The sequence below is a fragment of the Acomys minous genome (genome assembly GCF_964271855.1).
Source record: "Acomys minous genome assembly, chromosome: 16".
Classification (NCBI taxonomy): domain Eukaryota; kingdom Metazoa; phylum Chordata; class Mammalia; order Rodentia; family Muridae; genus Acomys; species Acomys minous.
This window is the reverse complement of record NC_140498.1, coordinates 14,105,008-14,128,790: the sequence shown is the minus strand read 5'-3', so window position 1 is coordinate 14,128,790 and position 23,783 is coordinate 14,105,008. Positions and strand designations below refer to the sequence as shown.

Here is a 23,783-nt window from a genome sequence, read left to right as displayed (position 1 = left end):
CCGATGGCAGCGGAAATGGCTGTGGTTCAGCTTGACCTAGCTTTGGGTAGGGACTGGTTTCTTCTCTTTTCCGTGTCTGAGAGGTTGGGACACTTATGCTCTCTTACGCTGTCACTGGAAGGGTAGAGCAGTGGGAGGAAGGTCTGGCCCACGTGGAAGTGGCAGAGCTTCCGAGCACTGCCGTGGCATGGGTGGTGCCACGTGTGCAAGCGCTTCTCTTTGCACACAGCTCTCTGACTGTTTAGAACCGGAAGCAGTGGCGGCGCCCTTCTGCTTTCTACCTGGGAGGGAACCAAAGCGTCTTTCTAGAATTATCTCCTCGTCAGTCAGTCAGTCAGTTGCCTCCAGGAAATGTGCTTGGCCATTCTAGCCCCAGGGCTTCTCCTGAGCCTCCCTTCCCCTCATCTGCCTGCTTGGATGGGAGGGGGAGGCCTCCCTGGGTGCCCACCCTCTTTGGTGAGCTATCTCCAACTATGCCACACACCGTGATTGTGTCTGAGCAGAAGTCAGGGGCTTGCCCCCTCCAGTCTCCGTTCACACATTACAGAATGACTAAGGATGGAGGGGACGAGCTGTGTGGTTGGCTCTTAGTAGCCACTGGCTGGGGCTGGAGGGAGGCTCACCCTCAGGAATGGCTCTTCACGATCTTCAGGGTGCTAAGTGGAAAGGACAGAGATGCCAAGGAATATTGCCGAGCGTCATCCCCCGGAGCTTCCTACACACAGCTCTTCTTTGCCCCTTCTGGGGAGACAGGCCACCTCTTGGGCCTACTCCGCTCCCCACCAGAGTGCTTCCGGAAGACCTCTTCTCTTTCTCTATAGCTTTCCTGTTGGCCAGTGAGGAGCAGCACGCTGCCAGATGCCAGCAGGTCAGGCTCCGAGCCTATATCCAGGTCTACATCCGGTCTGCGCAGTGACCTTTGGCATGCTCTGCTTTGGGCTGGGCGCCTGCCGTCTGCTGCCTTCTAGGGTGGAGTTATACCTGTGTGACCAGGGCAAGGTGCCTGAACCAGGGGCCCCAGGGGAAGGGCGGCTTCATGGAGGACTCACGAGCCTCTCCCTTTAGTGATGGCGACAGAAGGGACAGTTTGTGGAGTTGGAAACCAGTCCTATCTCATTACCAGGCTGGGCAGCTCCTGACTTAGGTACCATGACTGACCTTTGAGGCATCAAGTCCCCTCTCCCCAAATGAGCATGTTACATACACTGTGTCACTGTGCCCTGGTGTTAGTTAAAGATGGGGTGACTGAGGTAAGCAAGGTGCAGGGGCCACATAGCCAAGCAGTGAGAGAAACAGGCTCGGCTGCTTCTGTCTACTGCTGTAGAGCAAGCCACTGTCTGTGTCATCGAGCTGAGTCCAGCCTGTCCCCTCCCTTAGAATACAGAAGGACAAGTTGGAGGTCACGGCTGAAGGCTGTAAACCCGGTGCTTGTTGTGATGGCTGTCACTTCTGGAAAGCTGCTCCTTTCACTAAGTGCCCAATAGCAGTGCCAGGACAAGGGTCACAGCTGGACATGTGGCCTCCAGTTGTGTGCTGGGCTGGTATGGGTCTCCTCAGAGGCGGGTTGGTGATGGGCGCTTATGGGAAGAATAGGTTTCTTAGAGGAGCCGGGTGGATGTCAGGTGGAGTTGCATGGCTTCGCTTTGCTCAGGCACACTGTGCTCTCGAGTGAGAACTGTTTTTCCTTGTCTGTTTCCTCCAGAGTATTGACTGTTGTCAGCTGCTGACAGCAAAGGGTGTGTGTGTGTGTGTGTGTGTGTGTGTTTGTGTGTGTGTGTGTGTGTGTGTGTGTGTGTCTGTGTGCGCGCATTTGTGAAATAGCTAGTTTCTAAATTTGCTACCTAACTTCAGCAAGAAGTTGATGATTCCGGCGCATGGGGGTCTATAATTTGCATCCCTGGTTATTCTGTTGACAATAAGCCTTAACAGCCACTTTCTCCAGTTAAGTCTTTTTTCATTAATTGTGTGTGGGAGGAGTGGAGAGAAATGGGTGGCCGAGGGCGCTCCTGTCCACATATGCACATGGATGTGAGTGCAGGCGGTCAACCTCAGATGTCACTCTTTGCCTTTCATCTGCCTCGGGTTTTTTTTTTGAGGGTCTGTCACTGAGACTTGGGGGCTCACCAGATAGGTCAGACTGACTAGTGAGCTTCCTGCTGCCTCCCATTCCATTGTGGGGTTACAACTGTGTCACCAAGGCTGGCTGCTCTTCTTTCCTTCCTTCCTTCCTTCCTTCCTTCCCTCCTTCCTCTCTCTCTTTCTTTTGTATGGCTTCTAGGCATTGAATTCTGGTCCTCACGCTTGCATGGGAAGCACTTTATGAACTAAATTAAGCCCCGCTGCCCATCCCAGCTCCCAGTTTACATGTGTCCTCTACTGGGTTCCAAACCATGCCATGGCCCATGGGCCGCCAGTAGTAAGTTGCGGCTTGTCCAGGACTGGATCTTACTCGGCTAGATGTTGTTGGGTTTTTGTTTTTAGTGTTAGACAGTTGGTGGCTGCTAGAGGAGGGAGAACCATTTTTCCTTGAGAGTGTGGCTATTGGCGGGTTGCCCATGTGAGCCGTGGACTGGCTCACACCTTATGAGCAGCACTAACTGGATTCAGGGTTGTTGGTTTTTTGTTTTTTTTGTTTTTGTTTTTTTTTTAAAAGAAGACATGGCGGTGGGAGGGAGGAAGATATGATGTCCAGAGGGAGTGAGAGGTGGGAATTGGAGGCGAATGCGATCAGACTGCATTATATATACATGTGTGAAGCTGAAAGGAATAAAGGACACAGTCAAAACACAAGTTGTTAAATAACTTGTGTTCTTAGGAACATATTTTATTTTATTAAAATTTTAGGAGGATTTACCCAAAATAAAAATTTGGGGTAAAATGTCAAATTTTGGGGGGCGGGTAAAAAAAAATTGAAAGCCTGGCAACTAGACCCAGGTGTGGGTATCGTGAAGAATGTGCTGGCTCCCACAGCAGCTGCCACCTTTAGACAAGCCCCCACCTCCCCCACCCCACCCCTGTCCCTTCAGCTTTCTGAGCCCTGCCACCCTCTGTGACCTGAAACCTGGCTCCTCGCCCTTTGAATAATCAGCTTCGTGGGAGACACTTGAAAATTCCCTGAGGCGATGCTAGGCTAAGAGCGGGTGAGTTGAGGCTTCTAACTCAGACTCTGAGAGGACAAGAGCATGTGTGTGGTTCCTGCTTATCCAACAGACTGCCTAAGCTTGTATGCAGACTCCTGCCCTATCTGACCAAGGTACAGGGTGGGGGGTGGGGGGGGCAGGGGGTCCCTTGCTTCTCTCTAGGCCTCTAAACTCAGCTTCCCCTGTCTGGTGAAGCTCGCTTGTTTCTAGGGGCCGGCCGGTGGGTGGCTGTTTGTTCACAGCTGTGTGGACATGGCCTACCCTGCTTTCTTCTGTGCTGGCTGCCAGCCTATTCGGACTGTGTATTCCTATGTTAGGGGAGTGGCTGGAACTTGCAGGAGAGTGAGCACAGCATCCCCAGCCAACAGCGAGCTGAGACAGAGGACCGGCGTGTGGTCACACTGGGGTCTCCAGTGCGTACTGGGGGAGGCAGGTCAGCTGCATGCAGCCATGAAAGGTCTTCGCCCCTGGTTGTGGTGACCACAGTTCAGGAACTTCGCCCGGAGGCTTCTGTCATGCCGGGTGCATGGGGCCGGGGAAACTCCAGGAGGAAAGAATCTTCTTTGGTTTGGTCTGGTAGCAGTCCTGGAATGCAACCTGCCCTGTCTTTGCAGCCTGGATCCTTAGCAGAGACAGTGGCGATCACTTACTTACCCGAGCTAGTCTGTATCTGACACTCAGTGTGACCTTTCTTTAGCCTACTCATACCCCTGGTGAGGGGTGTTCTGCCTGTTGTCACTGTCGCACAGACGGGACAGTAGGCCAAGGACATCTGAGGGACTCCCTCGCCTGTGCAGAAACAAGCCACGGTGGGTGCTCCTGCTTAGAGGTTCCTGGCGCTCAGAGCCACGCTCTTAGCTGCCAAATTTGATGGACCCCAAGGGGAAGTCGTTTCACCTCTCAGCCTGTAAAATGGAAACTGGCTTTCCTGGCACGTAAGCAGTGCCCAGCTAGGAGGGAGCAGACAGTTTCCCACCCGACAGCTCTTCTTACCTGCCCTCCCCTGGGCTCAGTAGTTGTCAGATTCTAGTATGGGGGAGTTTTCTCCCCTCTGGGGTGCATGCAGATCCTGGTCCCTCCTATCTCTAGCCCAAATCCTCTGCTCTCCAGCTTCCCTGGCAGCAGGAGAGACAGCTGACAGCTCCTGCCAGGGCCCGAGCCAGGGAACAATGAGGGACATTGAGAAGGCTGCCAGGTGCCAAGCCAGAGGTAATAAAGGGACATTTGATTAGTTTCAACCCAAACTGTCAGGCTCTGCTCGCTTTCTTCCTGCAGCGGTTAAAGGGCACCAAAAAAAAAAAAGGTGCGGCTCTCCTTCCCGGGGCTGGTGCCAGGTCCTGACTGGACAGCCACCTTAAACCTGAACCTCCCAGGCATGGCGAGCACACCCCACTTCCCTCAGCAGGTCCGTCAGGTTTCCACTGTGGCTTAGGGTGCCCTGCACTCAGCTTTTCTGTCAGTCCTCAAGCCGTTCCTTTGCCGCAGAAGGCCTTACCCGACCGTTGGTGGCGGACAGATCCCTCTGCCTCTTGGAAGTATGTGCAGAACCTACTCTAACCCCACGTGCCTAGTGTTTGCTCAGCAGAGGGAAGCCATGTCCCTGAGTCACTCCAGTAGGAGCTCTGTTGGAGAGCCTATAGATGGGGTGGGGGTGGGGGTGGGGTGGGGCAGAGGTGGACAGGATCCCAGGGTGGTGCAGGTGAGCCCACACTCCCTCCTTCCCTCAGAGTTCTACTCCCGAACATGGCTGTTGTGTCAGGGGATAATTTTTCAGGCAGGAGATCCCTTGGGCCTCCCGACAGTCTGTTTTCTGTTGCAGCCACTCAAATATGCCACTGTGGAATAAGCGCAGCTACATCACAAGTGAACGTGCCGCGATCTTATAGAACTTTCTTTGCAGAACAGGCAGCATACGGAGTGGGCAAGCTCTGGTTTGCTAGCCACTGCTTCTGTTCCTCTCTTCCTGAGAGAGGAAGTGTTCCACACCCCACCCCACCCCACCCCACCCCCGGGTGACAGGTGGAAGCCTTCAGGAATTGTATGACCTGGGGCTGGCCCCAAACTGTACTGTGCCTCCATTTCCGCATTTGTATATCTTCCTCACTGAGAGGCTGAGTCTTGAGGGTCCTGGCAGTGCTGGACAGGCAGGAAGGCCCCCGCGTTCTCTCCAATGGGTCCGGCATGTCACCTCACCGTATCAGAGCAGAGCTCTGTAGCACATCCCAAACCATCCGATACCCCACTGGGTGTCTGCGCCACCTTTCTGAGACCATAGCCCTGCCCTCTGTGAGATCATGGTCTAGTCAGTAAATTCAGCCAGAGAGATGTGACACAGGCAGAGCTCAGAGGCACCTGCCCCTCCCTCTAAAGCTTTCCAGTGCCAAGGCAGCAACCACAACATAGACAGCTCTATTAATCTTTTCTACTTGCCCAGCACTCCAGCCTTGGTAGATGCCTTAACACACCAGACATGTGTCTCTCCCATGACCCTGGGTGTAGAATGCTTTTTCCCAGAGACTGGTGCATGTCTGGGTCATGATCCTTGAGGTCTCAGCTCCAGGGTTCCCTCAGAGAGACCGCTTCTGCCATCTCTCTCTACAGTGTCTCAAACTGAATTGTCCATGCCACATGTTGGCACCGACTCACATGACCTCATATAGTCATTTCCCAGTTTGTGTTTCTGTCAAGCACCATGAGGGTAGACACCTTGCGTGTCTTATATGCTGCTGCATACCCAGTGAGAGCACACAGTAGGTGCTTGCACTGTTTGCCGATGGGTGAATGGATGGTGCATACTCTTGTCTCTGAGCACCCTCGAGGCAGGGCCGAGACTGCCGAACCTTCCCTCCTACTCTCTCCTTCCATCTCATGTGGACATCCTGGGGCCCCGGTGCTGGGAGACGCTGCACACTTTCCTCGGGAAAGATGAGGGAGAGGCAGACTTCCGTCTTCCCCGGTGAGATGCGCGGGCTGCGAGAGTGTGAGCTCCAAGTAGCAGCCAAGGATTGTTGGCAGGGCTTGGAGGAGCCCTGGCAGCACTCCACTTCTCTCCCCGAAGTGGTCTCCATCCTCAAGCACATGGCTTGCTTGGTGGTACCCTTGCCTGAGGAGAGTTTTAATGCATTCCCTTCGGATGTTGTTGGCAATTTGAAATACCTTCCTGGGGTTCTTTGTCTTGTGGCCCCTTCTTGCTTCCTGGTGGCAGGCGATGGGGGGGGGGCGGTTGGGGGGGGATAGGGGGGGAGGTGTTTGCTGCAGGTGGAACTGAGTGTCCTGTCACCATAGGTCTCAGAGGAGAAGGGCTCTTGGCTAGGGGCCAGGCTTTTCCTAGACCCACAGCTCCTGAGAAGGGGATAAGCATACACATGGATTTGAGGGGGAAGTGTTCATGTTTCCCCCAGGTCATGCATTAAATTCCTAAGCCCCAGTACCTCGGAGTAAGACCTTACATAGAAAGAGGGTGCGAACGGGATGAGGCCATGCTGGAGTGGGGTACATTCGCCATCCTCCATGATGGATGGGAGCCTTTAGAAGAAGTGAAGAGACACAAAGAGGAAAGAGAGCCTTGGAGGAACCAGAAACACCCAGCACGCCCAGAGCCATGGGGAAGGCAGTAGTCACTGAAACTGCCCGTGTCTGGAGATCTGCAGCTAGATCTTAGGCTGTGCTGCTGGCCTGGGTGACTGCCAAGCTAGCCTGGGTTGGGGCAGAGGATGACAGAATAGGTAGCCATGGTTGTACAAGAGGAAACTGAGGCAAGGAGACCAGCTGCTGAGGTAGAGGGAGAGAGAATCTTTTCATTCATCCTTCTGTGTCCAGCTGACAAGTGTTATAGTCAGTCACAGGACTGCCTCTTGAAGTCTCTAAGCTCCAGCTGTTGGTGACACTGACTGGCGCTAGCTGTTTGGCCAGGCGTGGGGATGAGCCCTCTGCCACCTTGTCTTTCCGGCAGCTTCTAGAGTGTGAATACCTGAGGGTGCAAAGCACGGAGGGGAGGAGGGGCGGGGATGAGCTCTTTCTAGCCCAGGCTATATTCCAGCCACTGAGAAGCTGGCTAGCACGCTGAGCCTGGGGTCTCTACCCCAGGCTAGGAAGGACCTCTGGTAGCCCTGGAACAGGATAATGTGGGCTCTGTCTGCAGCAGGCATACAGAAGGGAACCCTGGCTTACTTTCTTCAAGGAGGATAAGGTGGGTTAGCCTGCACTAAATGGCTGGGGGAAGGGTGGGAGCTGAGGGATTCCAGGAAAGTCGGGGGACAATACAGCGAGCATTGTGGGATGGCAGGCAGGGTGGGTGCCATGTGGGATACTTAAGGTCTCTCAAATCCATTGGCACTTGGCCTTGATAAGTAAAGGCAGGCGTGGGACTAAGAGACACTAGCATGCAAGCAGAGCTAGATTCTTAATCTGGAAAGGCCCGTCTTCTAGTTCCTGAAGCAGAAGAGTGCCCAGCCATGAAGTCATGTGACCAGAGATTGCTTTTCAAGCATTCTGCAGTTCAGGAATTGAGACATGGGTCTTTTTTTTTTTTTTACACCCCACCCCCAACAATGAGGCCAGGTGAGGCAGAGAAGCCACAGGACCTGTCTGCTCCGTCTGTGGAATTGCTGTATAAGGTGTGTTCTGCTTCATTCAGGATGCCAGTCAGCCATCAGCTTCTGACAAAGTCCCAGATGTGCCCCAAGCTGGCTTTCCCTGTCTTTGAGGACAGCTAGGCGCTGGACAGGTCATTCTGGAGCAGGGTGCTTGCCGTGCTGGAGTAGGCACAGTTAATGATGCACACCACCTTCCCAACTGCTCCCCGCTCCCCACTCCCCCGAGGCCCTCGTCACATTAGTCCCCATGTCTGTTGCTGTGATAAAGATCCCTCCACAGACGTTAACTTAGAGGAGAAAGGCTTTACTTGGGATCGCTGTCTTACCTGCATTACAGCCCCTCATTAACAGAAGTCAAGGAGGCAGGAACGTGAAGTCGCTAGTCCCGTTACATGTCCAACCAACAGCAGAAAGAATGGATGGACGCTCGCTCAGTGCTCATCTCACATCCTTTACTTTTGTGTAGTCCAAGGCCTAAAGCCAGGGGCTAGGCAACCCCATCCACACAATTCTTCCTTGAAATTCTTTCCCTAGATAATTCTAGATTGTGTTGACAGTTAAAAATAAACACCACACTGCCTTAACCCTAAGCAAGCTTTTAAATCCTTGTTTTTACATTTTATTTTATTTTTTTTATTTATGTGTATTGATGTTCTGCCTGTGTGTGTGTGTGTGTGTGTGTGTGTGTGTGTGTGTGGTGTGTGTGTGTGTGTGTGTGGTGTGTGTGTGTGTGTGTGTGTGTGTGTGTGTGTGTGTGTGTGCATGCCTGGTACCTGTGGAGGCCAGAAGAGGGAGTCAGATCCCCTGGAACTGGAGTTACAGATGGTTGTGAGTTGCCACATGGGTGTGGGGATTGAACCTAGATGCTTTAGGAGAGTGACAAGTGCTCGTAACCACTGAGCCATCTCTCCAGTCCACTTGTTTTTGCTTTTTAGAGACTGGGTCTTGTGTATCCTAGCCTTGAATTGCCTGTTTAGCCAATGGAGCTCCTCATCCTTCTGTTTCCGCCTCCCAAGTACTGGGATTATGGGCACGAGCCACCATGCCTGGTCTAACTCTAGGCTTAAGGCCCCAGGTTTGACCGGATTTGAGCCTGTCCCTTACTTTACTAGCTGTGTGAGTTTGGTTGCACGCCTTAATCTCTCTGTTTTCTCATTTTAACCCTGGGCACGAAGGGCTGGGAGTGCTGCTTGGTGGTGGGCATTCACCTTGAGTGCTTGAGGTCCTGGGCTCCACCCCCAGCACCGTGGGAAAAGTAAAACCAAGTGAAGTAAAAGAGCCAGGACCATAGAAGCTGCTTCCAGGACTTCCTGTCAGGAATAGCTGCTTCCAGGACTTCCTGTCAGGAATATTGTGTGTGTAGGATTTGGGGTTTGGGTGCTTGTGTGGAGATCAGAGGACAGTTTTGCCGAGTCAGTTCCCTCTGCCGTCTTGCCTGGCAAGTGTTTATGCCCGCTGAGTCATCTCACCAGCCAGCTACCAGATTTAAATGAGTGCGTGCGCTCTCTCTCTCTCTCTCTCTCTCTCTCTCTCTCTCTCTCTCTCTCTCTCTCTCTCTCTCACACACACACACACACACACACACACACACACACACACACACATACACACACACTCACACTTGGACTAGCCTCTAGCTTTTAGTGACAGATACCATTGTCACTCCAGGCTTGCCCTAAGTCAAGGATTGCTGAAATGAATGTCCCAGAAGTACCCTCCAGCCAGGGCTGAGGTGGAGCACCACCCACTGGGCTCCTGGCTGTATTGGAGTGGGTGCTTCGTGGCAGAGAAGTACCTGCAGTGGCCCCACTGGTGAAACGTGGTGGAGATCTTCCTGCTAGGGTTCTAGGGAAGGCAGCCCTGGTAAAGTGTCCCCCCCCAGCAGGTGCTCCCACTCAGGGAACAGGTGCTGAGGAAGCTGCTGGCACTGGATGCTAGTAAGATCCAGACCTGGAGACCTGCCTACTGCAGGAAGGAGCCTGGTGCCAGGGACACTACCCTTGCTGCTTGCCCAGCTAACATATTGGCAACCCCTTCTTCTGCACTGTGGTGCTGCTCAGCCTCTTTTAGGGACCACAGCACACATATTGCTATGAAGAGAATAGGTTTAAAGGTACAGAGACTTTTTTTTGCCCCCATGGCAGGCAGTGACAGAGTCTTTGGAGCCTCAAGGTAGCAAACTTATAAGTGGCTGTTATGGTTGGGCCTGATATTAATAAAATACCACAGATGAGTGATGTAAGCAATAAATATTTACTTCTTACAAGTGTGGAGGCTGGAAGTCTGAGCTCAGGGTTCCAGTGCGGTCTTTTCCTGGTGAGAAAGAGTTCTTCTGGGTTTACAGATGGCTGATCTCTTGTGTCCCATGGCTTAAGAGCCTCTGAGTCTGTTCACAGAAAGGCACTAATCTCACTCGTAGGGGCCCCACCCTTGTTAACCTGATTACCTCCTAAAGCCCCACCTCTAGATACCATTGAAATGGCAGCTAGAATGTGAACACGAACTTGGGGAAGCAGTCAGTGTATAACCCTGGCACAGGTGCGGCCTCTTTGGGGACATCTGTGGGCTGCTTGCATTACATGGTTGCCTTGCCAGGGTCTACAGAGGCTCCTGTGATCAAATGCTTTTTTTTTTTCCTTGTGACAAAAATACAGACAACACTGGTGGAGAAATAAAGACTGTGAATAAGCCCATGTCTATTCAGGTCAGACTCTGTCACTAAACAAGTTAATTTAAGAAGTTATTAAAAATGCATTTTGGAGTTGGGAATTGAAGCTAAGGGCTGGTTGACCCATCTTATTTCCATTACTTTGCTTCTGATTTGTAAATTATGCCACTGCTCTCCTGGGAGCTCTTCAGCAGCTTCCTGCTCCAGAATAGAGACCTGAGCTCTGCCCCAGCCTCTCCTTGTGCTGTCCTCACTAAGTGCAGACCAGCCTCTTGCCCTCCTGTGCCTGTTCTCCTCGATGCAGAGTGCTTTTTTTTTTGCTGCTTGTACACTCACGAACACACACACTTATGCATACCAAAAACATGCACATACCAGATAGGCACATGTGCACACGTATCAGAGATGCACACACATGCTGCACATGCCAAACATGTGCACGTGCACACACACCACATGCGTACACACACTGCATATGGACTACACATACACAAACACATAGACCAGAAATGCACACCTGCGCACACTCACAACACACTAGTTCGCACACATACACTTCACCTTGCTAACTAACTTTCTTGCCCCTTCAGCTCCCAGCTCAGGTGTCTTTCCCGGAGGCGGGACTCTCCTGGCCCACATGCCGCTCATGGATCTTTGTCACTTTAAAGCTCCAAGTCTGTCTCGAAAAACCAAAAACAAACAAACAAATAAAGCTCCAAGTCTTAGCATATACAATCTTAAACTCAGTGAGGTTGTTTGATGAGTCCATCTTACTTTTAACTATAGATCTACAAGGATGGTAGCTTTGTCTGCTCCCCACTGTTTTATCATTTTATCACTATTGTTTTACACAGTGCCCGCCCCTGTGTCAGACCTAATGGGTGAAGAAAAGGAATGAGCAAAGTTGGATGTGCCCCTGGATCAGAATTTTAAAAAAGTATAGCTGGGCCTGGTGTCAGGGAGTGGCATTGTGGACCCGTAATCTCAGCACTCAGCAGACAGGAGGCAGGAGGATCAGCAGTTCAAGGTCATCCTTGGCTACATAGTAATTTCAAGGCTAGCCTGAGCTACATGAGACATAGAAGGTGTAAAGAATGTTAGTGGAGAAGTTGGCAGCTTTGGGATGTGGGCTGTAGTTAAGACCATAGTGTTGTGTCCATGTTGATGCTTTATTCTTTGGAAACACACACTGAAGTATTAAAAAATAAAGTTACGTTATAGCAACTTTCATGTGGCTCAGAAAAAAAAATCAGAGACAGAAAAAGAGAGAATGAGAAATGAGTATGAAGGTGGTGGAAGCTGTTTCTATTGCCTGCATCTTTCTGCAAGTTTATGATTTACACAGAGAGCTAAGGAGTAACTCGGTAAAGAAGCAGGTGCAACAGCTCACACTTATAGTGCTCCCAGCTGCACAAAGGGGTTGTTGTGAGTTTGAGGCTAGCCTGAGCTACATGTGACCCTGTTTCCGCCCTCTCCACACCATCTCTCTGTCTTTTCCCTTAAAACAAAGTGAAACAAAACAACCAAACAGCCACAGAGGAGCTGAGGACATTTCTCAGTTGGTAGAGTTTGCCTTGTGTATGTAAGAAGTCCTTGGTTCCATCCCAAGCACCGCATAAAGGGGCCCTGGTGGTCCAGTCGCACCCGGCACTCAGGAAGGAGGTGGAGGCAGGAGGATCAGGATTTCAGGGTCATCTTTGGCTACTTAGAACACGTGATGTCAGCCTAGGGCCATAAGAGACCCTGTAAACACAAACCAAACCAAACCAAAATAGGAAATCCCATGAATAGAAGTGAGTGAATAAAAGAGAAAGGAGTAGGGGCTGGAGAGATGGCTCAGAGGTTAAGAGCACTGGCTGCTCTCTTCCAAAGGTCCTGAGTTCAATTCCCAGCAACCACATGGTAGCTCACAACCATCTATAATGACATCTGGTGCCCTCTTCTGGTGTACATCCAGGCAAACCACTGTGTATATATGATAAATAAATAAATCTAAAAAAATAAAAAGAGAGAGAGAAGGAGTAGCTGGGAGGAGGAAGAGAACCCTTAAGTCCAGTGGCAGAGGACAGGAGAAGGCTTGGTCCCTTCTTGGAACCTGCGGGCCGGCAGTGTGGCCCTGGGACTCCACAGGAGCTGTAGCTTCCTGTGGAGCTGTCTCTAGAAGGGGGAGTGCATGAGTTCAGGGGTGCATCTACATCCCCCTCTTTTTCTTGTGATGAATTTTGATTATTTGAAGCCAGCTGATCTCAGATTCTCAGACTGATTTCATCCAGTTTGGTAGATTGCTCTTTTCTCTATTTAAAAAAAAAAATTAAAAGCTACAATTTTCCTGTTGCCTGCTTGCTCTTGAACACACTGTGCTTCCCTTCTTAGTTATCCATCACTGTCTTAAAAAAAAAAAACATTCTCTGACATGGAAAGTTAGCACACGGGTATTCATTTGCTCCCCGTTTGGGCGGATCAAGGATTCTGGCTTTGTTGGGAGGTTCTAGCTCAGGGTCCCATGAAGTTACAGTTAAGATACTGGGCCAGTATGCTTTCTTTAAACAGGGGGTGGTGGTGGGGGGTAGGGGTTGGGGGGGATGGGGCACTGGGAAGGTAGAGGCAGAAGGATTTCAAGTTGAGAATCATTCTTGGCGACTGCTGAGTTTGAGGCTAGCGTGGGTTACACAAGACCCTGTCAGAACAATCAGATGAGGGCTGGTGAAGCCCAAGAGCCTGTGTTTGATCCTAGAACCACGGTAAGAGGAGAGAACCAACTCCCAAAAAGTGTGTGTGTGTCTGTCTGTCTGTCTGTCTGTCTGTCTGTCTGTCTGCTTGTCTGTCTCTCTCTCTCTCAGGCCAACATTGACAACAACGACCATGACAGCAATGATGATGGTGACAATGTTGATGATAAATAGGAGTCAGACAGGAATTAACTAACTAACTAACTAACTAACTAACTAACTAACTAACAGGCTTTATTATTGTTGTGTTGTTTTGGTTTTCTTTTTTGAGACAGGGTATCCAACCCTGGCTGTCCTGGAATTTACTTTGTAGACCAAGCTGGCCTCGAACTCAGAGCTCCACCTGCCTCTGCTGGGATTAAAGGCGTTTGCCACCATACCTAGGTAAATGTAGGGCTTGAAAACCTTGTGCCTTAGCCTGTGTCTCTCAGTGTCTGCATCTGTAGTGTGCATCTGGATAACGCACATGTCCAGCTGTGTGTTAGCCTCATCGAGGCTGCACCTCTGCCGCTGTTAAGGTGTTGAGGACACTGACTCAGCTGTGTCCTCATGCCCTTGGCGTTAGTTTGACCAACGTCCAAGGTGATGAGAGAAGCCAACGCCAGGTCCAGCCTCCTGCTCTTCAGCTGCAGTGATGTGGATGAAGGAACAGGACTGAAGAGATAACTAGGCAGTTAAAGTGGACCCCAGTTCAATTTCCGGCATCCACTTTGGTTTGTTTACCACCTCCTGTAACTCCAAGTCCAGGGGATCCAGTGCCCTCTTCTGGACCCTGCGGGTACCTGTAATTGTGTTCACAGATTATCCCCCCTCCACATACATAAAAAATAAAAGAAATGAAAGAGAAAACAGGCATGTCTAGGCTGACCGTTCCAGACTGTACTTTACAAACCCTTGGAAACCCACATGAGTACCCCATAACAGCCTTTGAATGGTTTTTCTCCTAACTCTCTTTTAAGGAATAAGATTTTTTTTTTCGAGACAGGGTTTTCTGGCTGTCCTGGACTCACTTTGTAGACCAGGCTGGCCTTGAACTCACAGCAATCTCCCTGCCTCTGCCTCCCGAGTGCTGGGATTAAACACGTGTGCCACCACACCCGGCTTTAGAATAAAGATTGTTTTTAAAACCACATGCAGGTGTCATGGGCCCATATTTTTCATGTTAAAAGTCACAGGCTTACTATTTGGGCTTCTATCTAATTGAAGATTACTCTGAGAGCAAAGGTAGAGCTGGCTGTGTGTACAAAAAAAAAAAAAGCATACGTATCATCAGATACATCCGCTGCTCGTCACACTGGGCCAGGCTGTAACTCAGTTGGTAGCAGGCCTGCCTAGCATACAGGAGATTCTGGATTCTGTCCCCAGCAGTGATCAGAACTCAGTATGATGGGGTCTGTGAGATGGCTTAGTGGTGGCCTGAGTTTCCTCCGTCGTACTCCCATGGTAGAGGGAGAGAACTGACTTACAAGTGGTCCGCTTGCACACACTTGCTCACACACGTGCACAGACACATACACACAAAATAGATAATGAGTCAGTAAGTGGAGAACTTGGTGTGGTAGCGCACACTATAATCCCAGTGCAGAGGAGGTGGAAGCCAGAGAAGTCAGGTTAAGGTCACTCTAGGCTGTAAGAGATCCTGTGTCAAAAATAAAACATACCCCAGGGGTCCCGCTCAAACTATGGCACCAGCCAAGGACAATACAGGCCATAAACTTCAAACCCCTACCCAGATCTAGCCAATGGACAGGACATTCTCCACAGTTGAGTGGAGAGTGGGGTGTGACTTTCACACGTACTCTGGTGCCTCATATTTGACCACGTCCCCTGGAGGGGGAGACCTGGTAGCACTCAGAGGAAGGATAGCAGGCTACCAAGAAGAGACTTGATGCCCTATGAGCATATACAGGGGGAGGAAATCCCCCTCAGGAACAGTCATAGGGGAGGGGAAAAAGGGGAAAATGGGAGGGAGGGAAGAATGGGAGGATACAAGGGATGGGATAACCATTGAGATGTAACAAGAATAAATTAATAATAAAAATTTTTTAAAAAAATAAAACAACACTTTATTTTTAAAAAAAAAACATACAAAACCCCTCAGACAATTGCAAAATCCCAGTGTTCCCCCACCCCACCTCAAAACACACACACACACACACACACACACACACACACACACACACACACCAAACACTTCTTGGTTAACTTCACAGTAAACCTTAGATCTCTGAAAGTTACAAGTCTGTAGTAATAAAAGACAACCTTGTCAAGAGGCCTCAGTTGTGGAAACACTGCCGGTTTTCGGAGAGCATGAACCTAGTTACGGTTGGTCCTGTCAGCCCTTAGTTATTCACGCACTGTGTCCAAGTTAGACGACCTGACAACCTGGTTTCACAAAAGGAAGATCCTACCTACCAGAAGCTTCCTGGGTTTCTAGCTTGTGAAGGGAGCCCGGATGATTCCCTCTGTCTTTATAGTATCGACCCTGACAGAAATCCTCCACTGGCCTCCAGGGAGATGGGGGCTGGGGGGAAGGGTGTGCCCTCCGCTCACCCCGCGTGGCCATGCTTTAATTATAAGAACATTACCTTTTACCTCCTAGTCAATTTGTTTCCTTGTGTGCCCAGAGGCTTAGCGGGCAGTTTGCCCGTAACATATCACCTCAAGTATTGAACGGGATGATGAATAAATAGATCCGGCGCTCAGCCTCCTGGAGACCCGGGCAGGCTCAGCCCTCCTCCCTCCTCTCTCCCAATCACTTTTCTCCTTCTATCTGCCTGGCTCCCACCTTCATTCAGCCTTTGTGAACGCCACAGGCTTCAGCAGGAGAGAGTCCAGGACAGCCTGTCTCCTTGTCACCTCTGGCCACTCAGACTGATGTGGGGGCAACAAGTTAGCCCTATTGCCTCCCTGTGTTTGGGTTGGCGCTGGGGTGGGGGTGGAATCTGAAGCTTGGGGATGGGAGCCCCTGGCTCCCCTCTCTGCAAAGTCATCACTAAGTCCATTAGCCCCTCAGTGTCTGTGCCCTCCTCTCCCTCTGATGGAAGATCAGATGATGGAGTAGGTGGGAGGGGACCCCTTGCCTCTGATTGATGTAACAGCAGTAGGGGGAGGGGAACAGGCAGGATGGTGAACTTTGACCTTTATCCACGAGGGGGCAGCTAGGTGGGCCTGGTCTAGATCCTGACCCTGTCACTGTCATGGCGTGGGGAGGTCTGAAGGAAGAAGCTGGAAAGAGGCTGAGCTTAAAAAAAGAAATAATCCTCAATGTTTCTCCTTGTAATGGAGGTGGTAGTTTGTAGCCTCACAGGCTTCCGAGGATAGGTGGGGGCCTGTGTCTGGCAAGTTGTACAGCTCGGGACGCAATGGTTTGCTGGTATTTGGAGATCTTTCTTTAAAATGCACTGTTTAGGGCTGGAGAGATGGCTCAGAGGTTAAGAACACTGCCTTTTCTTCCAAAGGTCCTGAGGTCAATTCCCAGCAACCACTTGGTGATTCACAACCATCTATAATGAGGTCTGGTGCCCTCTTCTGGTGTGCAGGTGTACGGGCAGGCAAAACACTGTATACTTCATAAATAAATCTTTAAAAGAAAGAAAGAAATGCGCTGTTTAATCTGACCTGCTTTGGTGTGGATCAGAACATTAGGAGAGGTAGAAGGGAGGGAACTGGCCCCCTGTGTCCCTCCTGCCAACTTCCTCCCCATCATCCCAGCCTGACTCTCCAGCCCATCCGTCTGAGCAGGCTCCTCTGTCTTGCGGGCGTGGTCAATACATCTCAGCTGGCCCTCCGGCCTCTCCCAGCTCTTAGGCTTCCCTCATCCCAGAGTCCTCCTAAGCCTTCCCGACAGAGGAGAGTCTCTCCAGAGGTTCGTCTTGGTCCTGGGAGGAGACATTTTAATTAATTACAGTAGAGGTTGCGGAACGACAGCTGAGACTTTCTCCCTTGCCCTGTGTCCAGCCGACTCTGAGCATATACACAAGGCGGGGACACCAGTCTTACAGGAGTGTGGTGAGGCAAAAGGCGTGGTGACAAAGTGTCAGTAATTTTAGCGGGCTGGCCAGAAGCAAGTTCTGATTGAGGTGGAACTTACGCCCCCAACTGGCAAGCACAAGGGCTGAGTGGCTAGTGAAAGCCTTCTAGAACTTTCTTCCTTTTACCGCTTGCTGCTTTAAAACTAACTGACAGCTTCCACCGTGGTTCCTGAGCCCAGGAAACAGTGGAAACAGAGAGGGGAGAGAGATATAGGCTAAAGTGTCTCCTCTCTCAGCCTGGCTTTCTCCATCCAGGGGGGAAAGAAAAAAATGAAGCCATCGTGGTGGGGCCTGTGCTGAGCAGCCCGAAGCCTGTAAGTTTCCCTTCACCCTACTGACCCCACTTGTTCTCTTCCATCATTGTGGTGAAGAGTCCACTCCTTGTATGTTAGCCTTCTTTTGCTTTACCAGAGGTTGGACCCGGGCTCTCGTGGGTGCGTGCGCTCGTGCGTACGTGCATGCATGCATGCGTGCTTGTTAAGGACTTTGCCGCTGAGCCACAGCCTCTCCTTCCTTTTTCTTCCACTGTTGTTTTTCTCGAATTCTGTTCTGCGTGGCAGCCACAACCGTCTTCCAAAGTGCAGGTCTGAGCATGTCCAGAACCTACTGCTGCCCCCATAGCCATTAAGATAGAATTCAGAGTTCCTGCTGCCCAGGCCTGGCATGATCCAGCCTCTACCACTGTCACCAGTCACTTCCCCTTCCAGCTTCTTCTACCACAGCCGTGCGCTCCTCCTAGTGCCCAAGCGTAGAAGGGCATCCGTCTTGGACATCTCCCACCCAGGTCCTCCACACAGCCAGATCCCTGCTGAGACATCACCTTTTTAGCAAGGGTCTCTCAACTGCCATTCAGACCGCATGGGTGGCCTCTGAGCCCTGGGCTTGCGATTGTCTCAGCTCCTCCCGCGTCCCAGCACTGCCAGGGTGACCTTGGCAGCATCCCTTCCCAACCCCAAGGATGCATGTGCTCCTGAGGGCTGTACCTGCATGCCTCACTTCCTGTCACAGCCCCCACCGCCGCCAAGCATGAGAGCCAAGCCATGGAAAATGGGATGGAGTGCTATCGCACCTAGGAGCCAGGCACCTGTCAGACTCACACACAGCTTCTGAGTCTGTGCCACGTTTCTGCTTGCTAGAGCCAGAATTCTTAGAGAGAGAGAGAGAGAGAGAGAGAGAGAGAGAGAGAGAGAGAGGGTGGGGGTGAGAGAGAGAAGGAGAAGAAGATGGAGGAGGAAGAGGAGGAGGAACAGGAAGAAGAAGAGGAAGATAGGTATTGAACACTCTCTCCAAGAACCAGAATTCTGTAGGTAACCAGAGAGTCATGTCCCCAAGTGTGACAAGACCTTGCAGTGATCTGGCCCAAGTCCAGTGTTCACAAAATTGGTGCATGACCCGTGTGACAGATAGTGACTTCAGTATGATTCTAACGCACATCTCTTTCCCTATTCTTCTTGCTGTCCTTCACCTCCCTTTCCTTCTCCTCCCTTCTCCTCCCTTCTGCACTGCCTCTGCATCACACACACACACACACACACACACACACACACACACACACACACACACACACACACACACACGATAGCATAAAGGCCTGACGCTTCCTACACTCCCTCAGTATTGATCTTTGGACAAGTGTCAGGCAGTGCAGGAGAGAGAATTTGTCTCCTCGTACCCTCAGTTCTGAACCGGGGAATCTTGGCACATTGTTTACTTCCTCTCTGGAAAAAAAAAAGAGCTTCGCTTCCGAACACGGCTGCTTATTTTTAAAACTCTGAAGAACGACTTCGGTTCTGTGACTTGGGTGGTTTCTTTAAAATGCAGGAAATTCCAGATGGTTTATTTTTCTGTCTCAGAACTGGTCTGTAGGGGGGTGAACAACCCTGAGCCGTGCTGGGAGGTCTGTCTGGGAGGCGGAGCCCAGCGTGGACAGAACATGCTCAGTGTTTCAGGAGGTGCCGAGCCATGGGGCCGTTCTGCCTGTCGGCAGGGGAGAGAGCCTCACTACTCACTTACTCCACCTGCCCTTGGGTACTGGGGAGGGCCAGGGTTAGCACAGGAAAGGTCTGGGGTAGAGGTGGGGGTGATCAGAAGATTGTGCCTGAAGGGGAGCACTGAGAAACCCTGAGATTACATTCCTGAGAATTTAGCTGAGGTAAATGTCCATCTGCTGCCAGCAGGCAAGCTTATATCATATAGATCCTGGGCATGAGGGTGGAGGGTCCTGGGAATAGACCTTCCACTTGAATAGGGGAAGAATTTTCCAGAAAATAAAGTCCTAGCAGTGAGTGTCCTCTAAAGGTCATGAGTTCCCATAGCAAGGGATATGATCAGAGCCAAGAGCATGTACATACTAGGCCTGTTGGAGAGTTTTGGGTGAGGAAGGGACAAGCCTGGGCTAGGTGTGAGCCCAACACCCTCTGACCATAAGGCGCAGGGCATACCCTAACTGTTGGAAAGGGTCAGTGGGTCCAGTGAGGCTGTGTCTCTCTGAGGTTTTCAAGACAACAAACACTTGTGGATTTGTCATAGGGGACCTCCTGAGAGTCGCATGCAGTGCTGTCCAAACAGAACCCTCTCTCTATATCTGCTGGATGGGTAGGCACTTGGGACCTTATAGGTGAGATGCATGAGCCTGCAAGAGCGGGGGTCACTGTGATCCAACAGATCGGTGGGGCCAGGACACGTGGAGGCTGAGTGGTTCCAGAGGAGAACCTGCAAGGGTCAGATGCAGCAGCTTCATCCTTGCTCATCACTGACATTTAAAACAAAACAAAACAGAAACAAAAATAACAACAAAACCCCTTGTCTTAAAATTGCACCTAGCACAGGGGGTGGGAGGTAAGGTACAGAAGGCCCTGGCAGATGCTGGCACAGAATCCCACTTTTCAAGGGCCTTGGGGTGAATAGATGCCATCTTATCCCCTTCCTGCAGGAGTCCAGGACTCAGGGAAGCCCGTGGGGTTTTCTATACAGCGTGTTCATCTACACAGAGCTACCCTGGCTGTTCTGGGGGTGCTGCCTCTTATTGTCCCCCCACGGACCCATGTCTCAGGCCTCCAGGCTTACCTAAACTTTCACCATCATAACCCTGCATCTGGGGGAAGGCTTCACGAGTACCCAAGATGGCTTCAGAGTGAAAGCAGGGAGAGTAAGACCACAGGCATGCACCCTCATGGGGCTCTGTGGGCCTGGGAGAGACGAGAGCACTGAGGTAATGGACTTTGTCATGAAGGCACCTCAGAGCTAACCACAGCCAGGTCCCACGCGTGCGTGCGTGCGTGCGTGCGTGCGTGCGTGCGTGCGTGCATGCGTGCGTGCAGCTCTCCCCAGCTCACTGGCCACTGAGGCCTGTCTGCCCATCCTGCTGCCCCCACAGTCCTGCTTCCAATAGCAACCTTGGGCCCTCTGGGGATTCGGTACACTTTGGTGTCATTGAGCAAACTGCCCCAAATTGTTTCTTTTCTTTTCTTTCTCTCTTACAAAATCCTTTAAATTAAGCTTAATAATTTGTGTGTGTGTGTGTGTGTGTGTGTTCCACAGTATATATATGTGTCTATGTGTAGGTCAGAAGACAGGATTGTAAACTTTTTTCTCAGATTTTCTTCTTTTTTTTAATGATTTATTTACTTTTATTTTGTATGCCTTGTTGTTTTGCTTGCATGCCTGTTTGTGTAAGGGTGTCGGAGCCCCCGGAACTGAAGCGACAGACAGTTGTGGGCTGCCATGTGGGTGTGGAGAATTGAACCCGGGTCCTCTGGAAGAGGAGCCAGTGCTCTTAACCACGAAGCCATCTCTCCAGCCCTCAGGTTTTCTTTTTTTGGTAGCTTAATTGTGAGGTTCGAGTGTGAACCTTGTAGACAACAGTGTCATATTACAGCATCAATGGTTGGTCGTGTGTAGAGGGAGGCACGAAAGGGGTGTGCCTCTCACCTGGCTTCATTTTCGTTAGTTCCGATTTCTCTAATATGCCCGTGGCAGAGAATAAAAGCTAAGTAACCCAGACTTCCCTCTAGTTATGTGCACCATAGATGAAGAAGGAAGAGGAAGAAGAGGAGGTAGTCAGGGGTGTCCTGTTATGCCTAGGCTGGGACTCCTAGGAAGGAGGTCATGGTGGGTAGGCCTTGACCCTTGCTCTCATATGGGCACTGGTCTTGGGTCATGGCATGAGCCACAAGCTGATGAGTCCCAGACTCTGTGCTCCTTTCTAGCACTTGGCGTATACAGTCTGTCTGCTGACACTTGTGAAAATGCTTAGACACCCCCCTCCCCGCATCCCCTCAACCCCCCCAACCCCCCCAACCCCCCACCCCCCCGCTGCCGCTTCTGTGACCAGTGGCTTCTCTGCAGTGCCCTTAGCACCTTTCACTTATGAATGAGCCTCACCTCAGAGTCCGTTTATCTCCCTTCTCCTGCTGTGTGTCTGTTTGGACATGGGGTGCGAGGGCGGGGGGGGGGGGGGGGTGCGAGGGCGGGGGGGGGTGCGGGGGGGTGTGAGGAGGGGGAGTGCGAGGGTTGGGGGGTGTCTCTCTGATCTTTGGGGAGGGAGAGTCAAGGGACTCAGTGACCTGGGAGGATCTTCAAGGCAGTGGGGAGATAGTAAAGGGAAACCGTTCTAAGCAGAGTTTTACAGGAAAAGTTAGAAAGCCAGTGCCTATGTGAATCCAAAGCCCTCGACCCTCTCTCACTCTTTGTTGTATCTTTGGCACCTACAGAAAACTCTTACCTGCCCTTCCTTATTGGAAGGGTTTCGGCTGGTGTACGTCCGTTGGGTTACTATAAATGAGTTGTTCCAGACAGACACACTAATCCAATGCAAATAAGATTTATTTATTCAGCTCGCTTATTGCTCATGCCTGCCATATGCTAGAAACAGTGACAGTATAGTGACAAAAGTCACACCCAGCCTTCTGGAGGCTTCTACTATAGTTGGGGGGAGGACTCCCAAAAACCAGATGGCAAATAAGCCAACCAATGATGGGACAGTATTTGTGGTGCTGGTACAGGAAGACCAGGAGGTCTGTAAAGAAACAGTGGGGGACATTCCTGTGTCCCTCTGCAAGTTCCAGCCTGCTACAATCACACAGTTCTTCATGTTCATCGCCGGGAAGGACTGTAGGCACACAGACACGCCATTGGAAGCTTATAAGCCACTCTTTATTGGGGAGAGGGAAGTGGGGACATACATGAGCTCGAGGGATAGCCTGGAGTGGTTCAGACAACAAACAATAATACCTCAATATGAAACAAAGATCCCCTGGCTCCGGAGGGGTGCGACAGTTCTGGGATGGTGAAAAACAGAGCTGTCGTGGTGCACCACTGCCCTGAAGCCTCAGGAAGGGACAAAAAAAAAAACCTGTCTGGGTATGGTTGAAGGAGGATCTTTTGAAAGCTGCTTTCCATGAGAAGGGTTGAGGGAGGACCCGATTCTAGGGTGGCAGTGGAGCCTTGGGAACTTACTGCCGGAGCTCTAACTTGGAGGGGTGTTTCCCTGACACCCAGCGGTATGACTCATCAGTCATGACCTGAAGCTCAGAAGAGTGTGTAAGCAGCAGGGTTATGGAGGGTGGAGACCCCTAAGGCTTCTGGGAGTAAGCTCACTAGAGGCTAGTGAGGGGCAGTGTGGTGGGAACCCTCCAGGCAGGCAGAACAGTGTCTGTTTGAGCCTTGCTGGGTACTTTCTATCCATTTCTTTCTATTTGCTAAGTTTCAGCGTTAACTAAGTCAGTGGAGGTTTGTTCATCTGCCTAACTAACCTAACAACCTGAGTTTGGTTCCCCAGAACCCATATGGTGGAAGGGGAGAACTGACTCCACAGATGTATTCTGACCTTCATATGTGTGTGCGTGTGCATGCACGCATACACACACACACACACACACACACACACACACACACACACACACACACAAACAGATTAAAATGTGAGCAAACATTGTCAGCATGTAGAAGGGAGAATAGTGTGTCATGGTGTCAGTCCCCTGGGCTCGCATCAGCTCTGCCATCCTGACCTTGGACAAATGGTACAACCTCTCACGTCCTCTATCCCCATCTGTCCCTCGGGGACAGTCATCTCAGCTCCGCCCTTCAGAGGGCAGTCATGAAGATTAAAGTTAAACTATGAACATGCTTGGCTGGCTTTACCGATGCTGTGGACGGGAGGGAGACCTGACCACAGGTGGGGCCTTTGCATCATGGGGTCACCGGGCTTGGGTGACAGGGTGCTCATGGCAAGGCTTGCTGAGGTCAGCTTGGATCAGGTGGCTCTGCAGACGGGAAGCCATTCCACGTGCGTCCTCCCGGTGCCGCAGAGACAGCGTTCCGAGGAAGGAAATGAATAATGAATGAATGTTTGTGAAGTCAAGCTGCTTCTGGAAGGATTCTGTGAACAGGGCGAACGCGGACACTCTTGTCTTGCTCTCTCTGCAAGAGACTGTCACCAGAGCGAAGGTGGCGGCCATGTGACATCAAGGCCATCGGGTCAGGAAAATAAGGCTGTGAGTCTTCAGAGTACCACCACCCCCGGGGTCCTGGAGCCCCTGCCTTTTGCCTTCAGCAACATGTGGCTGTCATGTCAGCCGTCAACCTTGTTTCTGGTGGGCACGTGATAGACAGAACCC

The 23,783-nt window shown here is 51.1% G+C and overlaps 1 protein-coding gene across 2 annotated transcripts in view; it reads left to right on the top strand.

Moving 5' to 3' along the window:
• Positions 1–23,783, top strand: part of GALNT10 (polypeptide N-acetylgalactosaminyltransferase 10) — a 139,488-nt gene that overhangs the window by 7,094 nt on the left and 108,611 nt on the right. The gene's annotated exons all lie outside the window — the stretch shown is intronic.